The sequence below is a fragment of the Tympanuchus pallidicinctus genome, unplaced genomic scaffold (genome assembly GCF_026119805.1).
Source record: "Tympanuchus pallidicinctus isolate F22 unplaced genomic scaffold, pur_lepc_1.0 scaffold13, whole genome shotgun sequence".
Lineage (NCBI taxonomy): Eukaryota > Metazoa > Chordata > Aves > Galliformes > Phasianidae > Tympanuchus > Tympanuchus pallidicinctus.
This window is the reverse complement of record NW_026294648.1, coordinates 5,663,621-5,677,294: the sequence shown is the minus strand read 5'-3', so window position 1 is coordinate 5,677,294 and position 13,674 is coordinate 5,663,621. Positions and strand designations below refer to the sequence as shown.

At 39.3% G+C, this 13,674-nt stretch overlaps 2 protein-coding genes and 1 long non-coding RNA gene across 3 annotated transcripts in view; 1 reads left to right on the top strand and 2 right to left on the bottom strand.

Moving 5' to 3' along the window:
• PAK3 (p21 (RAC1) activated kinase 3) overlaps positions 1–3,547 on the bottom strand; it is a 204,561-nt gene extending 201,014 nt beyond the window's left edge. Inside the window, exon 1 of the mRNA XM_052672944.1 lies at positions 3,481–3,547. The gene's annotated coding sequence lies outside the window, so the exon portion shown is untranslated. The remainder of the gene's footprint in view (positions 1–3,480) is intronic.
• LOC128075848 (uncharacterized) overlaps positions 1–13,674 on the bottom strand; it is a 354,845-nt gene that overhangs the window by 204,371 nt on the left and 136,800 nt on the right. The gene's annotated exons all lie outside the window — the stretch shown is intronic.
• AMMECR1 (AMMECR nuclear protein 1) overlaps positions 1–13,674 on the top strand; it is a 96,707-nt gene that overhangs the window by 2,571 nt on the left and 80,462 nt on the right. The window lies entirely within an intron of this gene.

The window sequence follows — 13,674 nt, the reverse complement described above, 5'->3', positions numbered from 1 at the left end:
TTCATTTTGGCTTCCCACTGGATCTTGCCTAGCCCCTTCATACAAAGCATTCAAGCTAGGACCACAAATAGCACCTCCCTCTGCTATGAACAGAAGCGGCTGCTTCTGGTGCTGCGTGACAGGGATCATACTTCCAGTGTACTGGCCGTGTCCTCAGAAACATGGAGGAGGCCCCGCTGGCAGGACCAGAAGAAAAACTGTCAAAGAACAGGCAGAAATCACCTCCTGCTCTTCCACCACCACTGCTCAGGCTGTGCGGGCAGCATGCACTGGTGCAGGTCACACCACGCACCTCTCCTTACCCACACTCTCTCCTGCTGAGAGGACATCTCCCACCCTTAGAGCACCAGATAACTTGTGTGACTCCTGGGGTTCACGAGAAATGCAGATCTAAGGGAAGATGACAGCAGCTCTCCATGCTGCATTGTGTGTGTGTGTGTGCATATACTTTAAATGTGCTACACACAAGACTCTGAAGATTAACTGACTCTATAAATGCACTAATTTATAATTCAGCAGCAGCAATGACGCGAGGCACTCTATAACTCATACTTGATGGCCTTTGCCTAGAGTCAAGTATATACAAGGAGCTGACAGCTATCAGAAAGGGCAGTGGCTAAAGCATAACAGATGCTGATTTACAGTAGAACTTGTTCTGAAGGCAGAATGCGAATGTAAAGCAAAATTAGTCCTTCACTTGAATAATCACAAGATTTAGTTTCTCCAGTTTTAATGACATCCTCAGATACACACTACAGTTGCTATAAAATCAGTTACTGCACATAAGCACAGCCATGGTAATTTCTTAAGTTCTCTACACCTAATGTTTTCTTGTCATTTTATTGTTTCCAATTTCAGTTTAAAAATCAGTTAAAAAAAGGTTTAATTGATCCTGCTTTACTCTCTAAAAAGCCTCCAAGTGCCTACAAGTCTCAGCGTTCAGTCAGTTCACTGACATACAATAGATTTGCATGCTGCAATGACCCGCTGAGATGGTCAAGCCCATCATTAAAATTGAAGGAACTGTCTTATCTTCTTGACTGTTACTTTGCACCAGGATAATTCTACTAGATGCAGTTGAGGGACTGAATTGAAAGAGGAAACATCAGCAAAGAGTGAATGGCACAAGAATTCATCAAGGACTGACTTTTGATTTAGATAATCTCATAGAGAGGGGCTTTGTAACAACAAACAGTGCTTTTACATTAGAGACAGAACAGACTGGGGATATCCTTTAAGTACTGTTGAGTCCTAACTAAGAATATTCTATTGTTCTGATCACTCATAGTCCAGAAAGATGAAAATGTACCCTAACAATGAACTAGAGCTAGAAGTGCTATTCACAAAGATGCCAGCAGGTGGGTTGATTATTCAAGAGGTATGACAACACTAGTCCAAGAAGAAAGAGACATAAGTCAACATCTAGAATTAGGAGAATATACTAGAGCAGTAAGATGAGAGCATGAATACACTCCATCTTTTTAAGATAGAGCATGATCAATTAAGCACTACTAGCATTGTCTGTTTCTGCAAGATGCAGCAACACTACAGCCACTGCAGGGTTGTTTCCTAGGTTACTATGGTACCCTGGATTCATGTTAATGTAAGGAAGAATCAATACCTGGATGTAATGTATGGACTAATGGATAGGTACTATAATTTGCTTCAGTACCCATTACTCTTTTTCATAGCATCTGTATTTCAACCTCTTTCAGGCACACAGATGAATCCAGCACTTTGAGTTAGGGAAGAATGAAGGGAACAGACTTGTTTTTCATTGATATTCTGAAGAATGTGGGAAATATGTTATAAGGCTGCACAGTTTAGGTCTAGTCTAGTACCTAGTCTTCAGCAAAGGCTTTAACATCTGCCACAGCATTCTCCTGGGGAAGCTGGCTGCAGCTGGAAGACTGTGCAGAGGAAAAGGACCTGGGGATGCTGGTCAATACTCAACTGAGTGTGAGCCAGCAGTGGGCCCAGGTGGCCAAAAACATAGGGTAACATAGGTGGTAGGTAGGGCATTGGACTAAATGATCTTAGAGGGCTTTTCCAACTTTAATGATTCTATGATTTTTCCACTTTTGCTCAAAAAAAAAAAAAAAAAAAAACCCACACCCAAACTGACCCAATAGTTCATGAGGCTGCCTCACTTTGGAGGGAGAAGACAAAGCCTGAGGCACATATTTTCATTTTTCCCCAAAACAAAGCTATATTTAATGCCATATGGATGAAAGAATGTAGTATAGATCTGAGCTGATTCTCTTCTTGATGCCAAAGCACAGAGCTTTTCTATCCAAACCACACCAGAATATCAGAACTCAGCTGCTGTGTAGGTCCTACAACTGCCATGCAGACTACAGTAGGTTCGACCGCTGTACTTTAGAGGTCTTTTCCACAAGCTATGATACCAACAAGAAAATGCTCTAAGTAGCTTTTATTTTGCAGTTAGCCTTTAGAAATGGATGGCTGTCATTTATAAATTAAATTTTGCAAGATATCTTTGCAAGATTAATGACTGAAATTCCATCCCTAAAATTGGAATCAGTCACTGCAAGTTTCACAATATTGAAGTGTTTATATTATCTTGAGATTTTAAGGCAGTGAGCTCCCACAGCAGCAATAGTGAGTACAATATATCAAAGAGATACATTTAAAGATGGCATGTCCAAGGCTACATAAAACAACAGTGACAAGAAACAGTTCATCTGCAGTTACTGGGCAATTTTAACTAGGTGCAAAAGATAAATCCACTGGATGAAGCAACTAGATCTGACATTTAAAATAATTTACTGCTGTGAAATAAAACTGTTGAAATAGGTAGGCTAAATACTTTAAAGCGTTACCTGTATAAAGACTTAGTTAAATCATTTAAAAAGAATATTGCTTAAAACTATTTGGGAAAACAGACTATTGTCTGTTAAAAGGCTTAAATTAAAGGCTTGTGAATTCAGTGACAGTGCTCTGCAGTCAGCAAGATGGATTGTTACAGTGCCATCTTCTGCCTTTCTAAACACTGGCTCCAGTTAAGCACAGCTGCAATAGACTCCTTACTTTTTCCCTCATCTCTGTCAACCCTTCTTCAGTCAGCTCCACTGGGTATTTCTCTAATCTTACAGATTCTTGAGTGACTTTGGCTTCACTACTTGAGATGATCAGGGAAGAAATCATATGGAGAATCATTATGAAAGGCACCTGAAAGTGGAATTCATTCCTGAAAGTTGAAGCCCCAGCCAATAAGACAAATCACCAATTTATATGAAGGACACATGCAGAACCCAATTCTTATTTCTCACTACGTAATATCACCTCCTCTACCATCTATAAGAGATTAAAGCCACCAGCTTTATCTGAAACTGAAGTGTACAAATTCAGTGTAATATCTGAACAAAGCAATGCTTTAATAAATGTAAACATCACTTTTAAAAAGAAAAAGCAAATGCAGCTAAAGTTCTGCTCTTCCTAACACTGTCTCACACTTACCCCTGAACATTTCATGATGTGACCGTGCCTTTCTTAATGCCAGACAGTGTTCAGCTGACCTCAAAATCTGCAAGCAAAAAAAAAAGGATTCAAATGAAATAATTTTCTCTGCAGAGGACAAATGCCTCAGATTATTACTATCAAGTATGTGAAGTCTTTCAGATATGACAGTGATCTAGTCATATTCATATCTAGTTAACCACTTTAGAGTTAGATATAAACAAATAATATTTCAGCCCTGCAGAACAGGCTGACCTCCCACAAGCCTCAAATTTAGTTCTTTCATGCAGTTTGTCTGTGCTGGTATTATTAATAGACACACTAAAATGGGAACTTCACCCTGGCTCAGCTTTGACTCATTGAATGGCCTTGGGCATCACATAACCTCTGTCTCCAGTCCGCTATCTGCATAATGTGTTTGTCTGTCTAGTGACTTTACAGAATTGTGGGAATATAAATGAGGCATTTCACAGTTTTTAGGTTACAATACACTGACTTCCCTCATAACCCCGGTGTATTTTTTATAATGTATCTCCTGAATTTTAACACAGACTTGTCTTTTCCATCAAGGCAACTAAACTGTTTAAGTAGAAGGAGGAATTATTTAAGACTTCCAAAATAAGCATCCTAAGATTAGTAACTTGAAGTAAAAGAAAGGAACCATAGCCATATAAAGCTTGGATTGTCACAGTCTCAAATATCTTTCTGTTGATGCTTTTAAATAAGTTCCTCACCATCCTAGGAAAAAGAAGAAAGCTTCACTTCCCAACTTTAGAAATAATAGGTAATGTGGTTAGTAAGATCTGTACCAAAAGGAAGAATCTGCTGGTTATTAATCTGGTAGTGAAAAAGAGTTGTATTATTTTGGAATCTGACCTGTTTCTGAGTGCAGGACAATCATATTCACTTCACTGCAGAGGATGTAAACCCTCAGCTGAGATCATAAAATAGCAGTTGAGTTATAAGCTTGGTTACATATTTTTTGTTCTCCACTGAAATTATTCTACACTGTGACTCCTCTGCTCTGAATATAGTCCCTTCTGTCTCAGAAAAAGGCTCCTTCCCCTTAAGGAATGCCCTCAAGGGACTTTTAAGACATTGACACGCAATACTCAGATGTTCGTTAATTTTTAATGCCAGCCTGAAGTAGATGCAAAAATATACACTCATCTGACATCAGTTCAAAACAGAAAGATGGAGCATCAAAAGTCGATTAGTTCAGCAGTGATTATTGCATCAGTGAATGCTGGAGATGATCTCCATGCAGCAGCTCTACAAGGCCCAGGCATTAGGCTGACTACTGCTGCTCCAATGGGTGCAGCCTCTGAACTTTGTCAAGATGGTATTCTCTGTATGCTCATTCAGCCATCGTTAGCTCATTTTTTTTCCCATGACTTGCCTTCCTCATTGTTCGCATTATTCCAGTCCAAAAGAACAGACAGCAATGTAAAGCAGTACAGTACAGGGTACTGTATATTGAATGGCACTGCCTCTAATTACTGGGCAGTGAATTGTTCTTCAAATTCAGGCCCTCTCAGTTATGTCATCCTGGAGCATGGTTCTCTAGACAGCACAGATCTCAGGGAATGGTAAATGCTATTCCATTTCTAATGATGTCACTAAAGTGCAGTGAGAAAAAACTGTATTACCCCAATCAGGCAACATGTAGATGTGTATGAATGCATAACAGATGCCTGGAATTGAATGTGCCTTGTCTGACCATCCATAAGGAAAGAGAATTCAGAGCTTCAATCTAACTCCCAGCTTGTGTCCTTGTGAAGCCTGGCAACAGGACAAGAAATAAGAACTCTAATGCTGATCTGATCCCTAATAATTACAGAAGTGTATGACATAACTACAGATGTTATATATAGTGTCTGAAAATGCTATTTTAAAAGATAGTTCAAATAAGAATGCAAAAATAACCAAGGTTGAATTCAGTGGCAATATTCCCATTGACTTCAATACGATATTTGCTTGTTCAGTGTAGTTGTAATTTTGGGTTAGTGTCTTTCCAGACAAAAGGAAGAAGTTACACTAGCTTAAAAACTACTCTTAAATCCAAAGCAAATAGCTCTTAGGAGCTGAGAAAAGAGCACTTTTTCCACAAAACTATTTGCATTTGGATAGAACTTTAGATATAATGCCATTGAAGCGACTTGCCCATATAAAAAGTTCTTAAAAAAAATGAAATTGAAAAGCCTCAGAGGCAGAGCAGCAAGAAGCAGTTCTGCAGTAATCTACATTACTCTTTGATATCCTGATAACCAGAAAGCAAGACTTGAAAGTTGTTCAGTGGTTGAGCAAAGTAAAGCATAACAACATGCAATCAAAAACAAGAATATACTCCACCCTACTGCAACACAAACAGTAACAGCAGCAAAGCCAGAGGGACAGTAATAGCCCACAGGCAAAATAAGAGTACTACAGCAGTTCCTGATCCTGGAAAAAATACTTATAGTTAGGGCTATTTTTATAATTGCAGTGATGATAAAGTATATATTTCAGTACTTTACCTTATTACTTTATTAGTGATGGATTTTGCCACAGAGCAACTCTGTGAAGGGGAAAAATGAAAACAACTGAAGCGTATAAGTGGCCCATTATGTCTTCTGAGAAGAAACAGTGAATTATTTATGATTAATGTGATAAGCAAAACCACTAGGTCTGGAGCTTAGCTATAAATACATCTTTTGATGCAGTTATTGATTTACCATTTAATGATGGTTGGTTAAAGGATGAGGTTGCCCAGGCTCTGTATCCATTACCATTACAAGACAAGTGCCAAGGACTTGTGGATAATTGCTGCTCTTGACTTTGATGTATCGCATACATGCTGCACCCATACTTAGTGGCTGGTTAGGTGCGGGTGTGTTCTTCAACACTGACCAAAGCAGGCAGGTGAAATCCCTGAATCAGCACTTTATATTTGAAAACGTTTAAAGAAATACGAGTTATACAAAAGTTTACAGCTTGAACGGTAGCTTTGGGAACTGCTAGGTTGCATTCAATAGCTATCAACTGTTTTCATCCACTGTCAGTATTGCTTCACGCAGAAAGCAAATAGCCTGAGCTCCACTGCCTAAACGGCACTGCGAGGTTCTGCCACTAGAGCGCGTGGAGGCATGCGTGAAGATTGAGCCTTTCAGAACCCCGTCATTAAATTCAAACTACCACCAAGACATCGGACAAAGGCAAGCAGCACCAATGTACTGTTTTTAATTATTTCCTTCTTGACTGTTAGAACTTGCCTTAAAGGTTGTCCTATGGGAAGGTGTCACCCCCGTGTTCCCCTTTTGCTGGAAGGGGGTTTTGATATGAAAACTGAATAACACAGACATCCAGAAATAGTCCTGCCAATTTTACGATGGATTACACCTGTGTTTTCAGTCCAGTGCCAGCAAAATATCACTTCTAGGCTAAGGCTTCTACTTTGGAGCCACATAATAACCCTGTTACTCTGTACTGGAAAACATACAACCAGGCAATGCTGCTGCTTGTTTCTCTCAGTGCTAGATGCATGCTGAACAGCTGCATGTTCACTTGGCAAAGGAAAACAGCAACAAAGCACATACCTATGCACAAACTGAAAATCTGCTGTTGTGCTGAGAATGCGGATGCTGCACTGCTTTAAATAAAGCAATGTGAAAAGAGCCTATAAAAGTCCCCCTCTTTTATAGTAAAAAAAAAAAAAAATAAAATAAAGAGAACAGTTAAAATTAGAAGTGCGTAGGCACAAAGCATTGCCAGGATCAAACAGAATATGTTCAAATGTACACATTTAGAAATGCTAAAAATCAGGTTCTGCCTCCATACTTTGCAGAATGAAGGCTTGGCCCCTTCTCCATCTGTAAAGCCGCTCTGACAGCACACCCTTCCCCTCTCTTTTTGCTCATTTCTTGCCTCTTCACATTGCAAACCCTTATTAGCTGTTTTGATCACACAAGCCAGGTCTTAGTAGTAGTTTTTCACCACCCATAGTGTCAACTCTGATGAAGATTTTAGCCCAAACCTATTGGCTATTCTTTAAAATACACCAAACAAGAACAATAAAACCCCACCGTATGTGTAGAGAGGATACCCATGGGACAACATTCACATCTGTAACCCCACACATCTTCAAGTGGGTTTCTGAATGGAGACAAACAGTGACTATTATCTCCCTTACTTCCCTTAGGAAAGGTCCTGCTACACCTTCCTTGGAAACGCTTTGGCCCTACAATCTTAGGAAATACTCAAGAGACTCGCTAGGCCTGTCTGTCTCCTGTCACTGTGTTCTGGTGGCTGCTGCAGTATCCTCCTGCAGTGACATCTCTACCCCCAGTGGCAGAGCCCCTCATTAACCATTTTCTACAGTTAGAGTGTGAAGCCCAGAAAGTGAACTTGCTGCTTTTACAAAGAGGGAAGAACACCCAGGAGAAGGTATTTAAAATATATCCTGAGGCAGAATGAAATTGATTTATGCCAGGGATTATTTTTATCTTTCCAGTCAAGCAGCAGTTACGCAGCAAAGTTTGCTCAGACACAGACATGCAGCACTGTTTTGGGCCAGATAGACCTGACAGCACCTGAGAATGAAGGACACTGAGCAGCAGGCAGACGCCTGCCCTCCTGCAGCCCTTCCCCACAGCACCTGCAGGGTGGGGTCCCAGATCTCTGCTCAGGCAGGTGCCAGACCTACCTTACCTGCACCATGTGGGCAGCACAGAGCAGCCTTACGCTGCTGGAGAACTGCCAAGAGGCAATTTCTGCAGGGGAGGGAACTGGGATCCTGCATCTACCTCACCACACCTGTCCCAACAGAGCAAAAAAATGGAAAGATGTGGAGGTCCCCATACTGCATTCGTTCTTCTCATATTGACAGTAAACTTCTTTGTGCATTGCGAATCACTTACCTACGAGTATCTGGGATAGGCCTCCTTCCTTTTAAGGAAAATTTAAACCCAGGAAGGAATGCATTCTCCCAGCCCTGACACCTCAATCCAAAGCCCGCTATCATCAGCATTGATTTTGAAGAGTCTGCACCAAATCCTAACAAATCACTTCTGTAGAACAACAGGGGGAAAAAAAAAAAAAAGGAAATCACCCAAAAAAGCTATCTCTGGAGGAGGAAAGGCTATGGCCTCAAGATTTTTTACTAAAAAAGAGGCAGTGTAATTAGAGTTTTAATAAATAAAAACTATGTATCCCATTGCCTGAAACAACATGATCTAATATTTTGTATTTAATTGTCATGGGTAGAGAGGGAAGATCAGTAAAAACACACCAAATAAGAAGCAGAGCAAATGTTTCCAGGCAGAATACTGAAATAAGCTATTTGGATTTTAAGGTTCTCTTGCAGTGACTGAAATATAAAAATTGCACTGCATTTTCAGTGCTTTAGAATCAGAGCAAGGTCACTACAAAAGAAAACTACAGTCTCCTATGCCACCAGAACACAGGCAGCTACATGCAAGCTCATAAGTAAGAACTTCAAATGCATTTGTATGTCAACAGAGGTACTGATATGTGTATATTTGAAGTTTAGGAGCTATATTCATCAGATAGTTAAACTACAGGGGGTGAAGAACTAATTGCATTCTCCTCATCTTGTCTGTTGCCTATGAGCGGCATATTGAAAGTTCCCTAGAACTGAAGACAACAATACAGCTGGAAAAGGAAGGATTCCTGTCCAAATGCCACGAAGTAACCTGCACTTCATGAAGGGGCTTTCAGTTTTTTCTCCCCCTTTTAAAATTTTAAGTAAAAGCGTCACTTATTTTAAGATAAGGCCTCCATACTTTCGAACAAATACAACTGAGAATCAATGAACTATGTTACAAAAAATACCATTTTAGAAAAAGCAGCTGAAAGGAATAGCTCTAGAAGAAACTGTATAATTCAATCTCTTGGAAATGTCAGAGCACATCATTACAAGAGCTAAACAATGATGCAATTTTACATTATTTAACACAGGTGTAGAGAGGCAGTGGATGTAGATGTTTTCCTACAGAACCCAGCTCTGAATTGTCATCCTCAATCAGAGCAGCAAAGAGCACTGGGACACAAGATGGTGTAATGCAAAAGTAAAAAATGAAAAAGGTAACACTTCTATACATGCTTACATTTAAATACTCAGTGCATGCATACCACCTTCAGCTTTATTCCTTTCCCAGCACAAATTTTTATGGCAAATGTTTATTCGTAGGCAGAACACAAAGATTATATATTATAGGCTTAACAAATATAAATATATTCTGCCTACTAACATTAAAAGTGTTCTTGGAATCCTGTATTATATTTGCTTCCCCCCCACGATGAGGGCAATAACACATCATTTCTAGATGATGACATCCAATAAAAGCAGATGAAATTTGCACAGCCGTTTGCAAGAAACAGAACTATTTTTCAACCTGCACTTTACATAAACAAAGCTGATAATAGAAAACCTTCTGGCAAATGAATTATTAGCAATTAGCTCTAATCTGGCTAGTGCATACTATAAGGACATCTCAGTGGTAGACAAATTTGATTTGAAAGAGGTTTTTTCCTAGCAGTAAAATAACAGGCTGAGGTCACTTTAAATGAATGTTTGAAATGCAATGTATTATTAGCATTTCAATCACTGCCAATTGCCTTTACTTACTATAATTACTGTTTCATAAGATTTTGAATATAGTTTGCTGTATGCTGCAAGAGACATATCACAAAGTAAGATAATTCAAATCGAGACTTACTGCAAGCACACCCTGAAACCAAGGCTTTAATCCCAATATCAATTATTCAAACACCCTCTCAATTGCATCTGTTTCCTTCAAAAATAAAGCAAATCTTCTATAAGTTTTTCCCTTCCTACTGAGAAGTAGGATTCCTATGATTTTGGGCATATCCATTCTAACACACTTCCTTTCCTAAGTTCCTAGAAGGCAACTTAGTAAGCACAGCTGCCTAACTTTTCAGAAGTAACTTATTTACAGTTCTCTGCAAGTGTCATGGAGTTTATGCCCTTCTTTTACAGAAGAGCTTTGCAACAGGCCACCTTGTCTTTACCTAGCAAATTAAAAGTTGGAATAACAAAATTACCAGCTAACATATTGGTAATGAACAGAAAACTGAGTGACAGCAGGGTCTGTTGTTATAGGACAAGGGGAAAATGGTTTCAAACGAAAAGAACAGATTTAGATTGGATAGGAAGGAGGGTTTTTTTTGTTTGTTTGTTTGTTACATTAAGCATGCTGAGGCATTGACACAGGTTGCCTGGAAAGGTGGCGGATGCCCTGCCCTTGAAGATATTCAAGACCAGGCTAGACAAGCTCTGAGCACCTGATGTAGCTGTAGGCATCCCTGCTCATTGCAAAGGAGTTGGACTAGATGGTTATTAAAGAGCCCTTCTAACTTACTTAAATGATTCTGTGATTCTATGATTACAATTACCTCAAATATTGATGATTACAAAGACACTAATAGTAAATGCTATATAAACAAGTAACTATCTTTCCAGAAGACATGAAATGTTTTAAAACAGAAACACTGAAAGCTTCATAACAAATGAATTCATGGTATACTGGTAGTGAACAAAACCAAGAACAAACAAACCTCTAAAAACCTTTGATTTATCTTCAGTGTGAAAGAAATGCAAAGGAGAGTTACCATGAGTGGCTTCTGTTATTTCCTTGGGCTTTTGAATTTGTCAGTGTATGAAAACAACAGTTCATACCCCTTATTTTGTATGCAGTGGATAGAATAGGCTTCCTGCATTGCCCTCATGGGGCCTTTAAGACTTGAAAGCCTGCATTATGGCAATAATTGCAATCAAACCACATACTTCAACCAGTAATCTACAGGATTCAGGAAACAGTTCATTTTCCTGATGAACAATCTGTTTTCATCTATTGGGTTTAAATACAGGCATTTTTCTTCTCCCTCTGAACCACCAGCTCAGCCCTAGCTGTCCATAGGTAAGTTCAAATGCTAGCCACGTAGATAATATCAAGAGTTATGTTATTGCATTAGAAGTAATGCAATTCAGCAGTGCATAAATCATTCTTCCACTATGCAACTTACAAAGATCTGGTAATTCTTGTTCAGAAGCAGGAAGATATTCCACCTTTATTTAATGGTTTCTCAAATAGTTCTCTGAACTCTGTATAGCCCAAAAAGCTCTTCTATTTCCCAAGTAGGACACCTATGTAAAGAGGACTAGAAAGTCCTATTATGTTAGATAACCTTGTTTTGGTCAATGTATTTCCAGCCTTTGTGATCCTTCTTATGACTGAACAGCACGATCCACAACCACACAATCCTCCCTTGGTGCACCCTCTCTGCTCTGCAATTTGTTTTTACAACCCTTTTGTCTCAAACACACTTTCAAGCTTAGTCATGGAGTCCACCCCATGACAAACCACAGCTTCAGACCTTGGAGTAAAATATAAATATGATCACATTTCATGTGGCTGCTTTTCTTACTGATGTTAGCACAGTACAGTTCATGGCAACTTGGAATGGGAACTTCAGTTAAGAAAAATGGTAATATAGGTAGCATAACTTTATAGATATTAAGAATTTGAGACCATCACGTACAGCAAAATAACTGTCTTGACTGATATTTGGCATATATACAGCCACACATCCCTCAACAGAAGAGTCCTGCAAAAAGCCAGCCTAATATATATGTCAAACAGGTTGCCCATAGGAACTTATGACACAAGTACACATCAGTAAGACACATGCACTGAACCAGTGTTATTACCAAAAAAGCTTCTTGTTCCTTTGCTTCCACAACTGAAGTCACTGATAAAGCTAAGGAAGATTGTCAGATATCTACATGACATACAGCTTGATATATAAGCTGTAGCAGAATGAGAGAATGCATTTAAAACCAAATGTATTCAAATCAGCTCAGCCACTTCCAGCAGAGTTACACAGAGCAAAGCTTAGCCTTCATAGCCAGGATGATTCAGGTTTGCAACTTTCCTAGAAGTACAAGTTTCTCTTGACAGCCATGAATTCATCTGAATAGTGATAGCTATCAAAGAAACACAATTGATGCCACTTTCAACCATAGCATATCTCCTGTTAGTATGATTTATACCAGTTCATAGAATTAAATAATAAATGCTCTTAGCACAAGCATTTTTGGCAGTAGAAATACAATGTGTTAGGACTGCTATCAGTATGTAAAAGCTCTAATAAGTAAATAAACAAATCACAACAAAGCCCACATGTTCCAAGAAACTTTTATGACATAACCTGGCCAGGTTTGACTGAGTTCCCTTCTGAAACAGACTTGAGGTGACATTGGTGTCACTTTGCTGCTGCCTATGATTTCCTACCCACAACTCCTATCAAAGCAGAGTGTGAGCTTTGTTAATTGAGTCACAGGAAAAACAGAAACAAACACACCCAAACAAAAATCCCTTCTACCTTGAGATCAGTCACTCCAGTTCTGGCCCAGCTGTCTCTGAAGCAGCTATGCTCAGTGACTGACCATTAGTTCCAGGTTACCACAGTTTCAATCTCCCACCTGGAAATACTCACACACTCAGCCTCTGCTGGGAGAGCTGCTCATTTCTGTAGGGTTGCACTGCTTTCTTGGCACTTCCCCACCAAAGAAAAACACCAGAACCCTTTGTACTTCGAGGTTGGTTGCACCACTGCTGGCCCAGCTAGCTCTGAAGCAGCTGCATTTGATGACTGCTAGTGCTAGCATTTGTCACTGCTTCTAGCACACTCTCTCCTGAGATATCCCTGCTCCACTAAATACGTATTGAGGTTAAGTACTTAGGTACCCAGGGCTGAAGCTCAATCACAGTATTTAGTGGTCCTATTTATTACATCATTTTAACTCACTCACATTTTGCCAAATCCTGTATTTTCTGATTGGATCATAGATGCCCTGTTCTTAAAGAACACGATTCCTAAATCAGTTTCTGGATACAAATTTAAAAAGATTTTTATGCATATATGCACATTCCAAATTCCTCCATTAGTAGCTTTGCCACTGATTATTAAACAGCTGTGATCCAAACTCCTGTCCTGTCCAGTAATGACAGCAAGGCAGCAAGGTTCTAGGCTACAACAAGTAAGGACTTACTTAAATGCAACAGCCATAAGCACCAAAATAAAAAACAAAAATAAATAAATAAATAAATAAATAATAATAAAAAAAAGCTGCTCACCTTTAGAAAGCCTTGGGTAGGCAGGAAACTTCAGCAA